Here is a 1,081-nt window from a genome sequence, read left to right as displayed (position 1 = left end):
GTCTGAGACCCTGTGGGGTGTGGGGAATGCAGCTGGATTTATTACTTGGGAAAAAAATGTTTTCTTTCTTTCTCTCCCCCTCTCCCTCCCTAATTACAGCAGCCTCAGAGGAACGGGTGGATGGGAGAGAGAAAGAGAGACAAATACTTTATTATTTAGGTTATATGATTGGTAAAAGGCAAGCCAAGAAGGATCTTTGAAGTATCAGGTCAGAATTAGAAAGAAATAAGATATGTGCAGTTTTAAAGGTACTTTAATCAAAGTCCATCAGAACGAAAGGCAAGAAAGTTTAAGCATGTAGGAACGAAAGGAGTCTGGGTAGGAAGAAAAGTATAAGCTATTTGCATGAACAGTGTGAACAGAGGGTTTGAGAGTAAAAAAAGGTTGGAAGCTTTTGGAAATTGTTGGGAAAAAAAAAAAGATTTCTCTCTCTTTACATTCTAATTCTGGCCAATTTTTGAATGTGAAGGGAAAGACCAGAAAGAAAAGGGGAGAGTGTTTTTCTCTGGATTTGCAATTCTTATGTCCCTTCAGAGTTCAAAGCTGCCCCACCCTTGGTGAGTGTAATTTGGGTGGGGGAGGATCTGGGTGACTTCAAGGGGCTTAAAAAAAAATGTGTGTGAGGAAGCTTGACTCTGCTTTGAGCAGAAGAATTGAAAATGAAAATTTTGCAGCTCATTGTGATTGGAGATTGTTACATAAACTGGGCTGTTCAATTACTTATTGCAATTCTAGAGGCCTTCTGCCTAAGGGGAGAAAATTGATTACATCCAGTTAACATTGATTCAAATTGCTGAAGCCTGAGATTCTCAGGTGGGTGGCTCTATCTGATAAACTGCTAAAAAAAAAACACTGGGGACTTTTTTCTTAGTTCGCTTAAGGAAGTAGGAAAGAAAGTTAGAATTTAGAGCAGGAATTGTCACCACGTGTCTTTTTAAGGGAATATATAAATTTGTGGAAAATATTTCCTTTTAAAGGGCCAAGAGTATTGGATTTAAAACAAAAATGTTTTTGAATGTCTATCATTATTGATTATAAATTCAGATCTGATTGGATTTAAGTTTACTGTTCTATAAAAAAT

Source organism: Vombatus ursinus, unplaced genomic scaffold (genome assembly GCF_900497805.2).
Source record: "Vombatus ursinus unplaced genomic scaffold, bare-nosed wombat genome assembly UNPS02014811.1, whole genome shotgun sequence".
NCBI classification, from domain to species: Eukaryota; Metazoa; Chordata; class Mammalia; order Diprotodontia; family Vombatidae; genus Vombatus; species Vombatus ursinus.
This window is presented reverse-complemented; position numbering follows the sequence as displayed.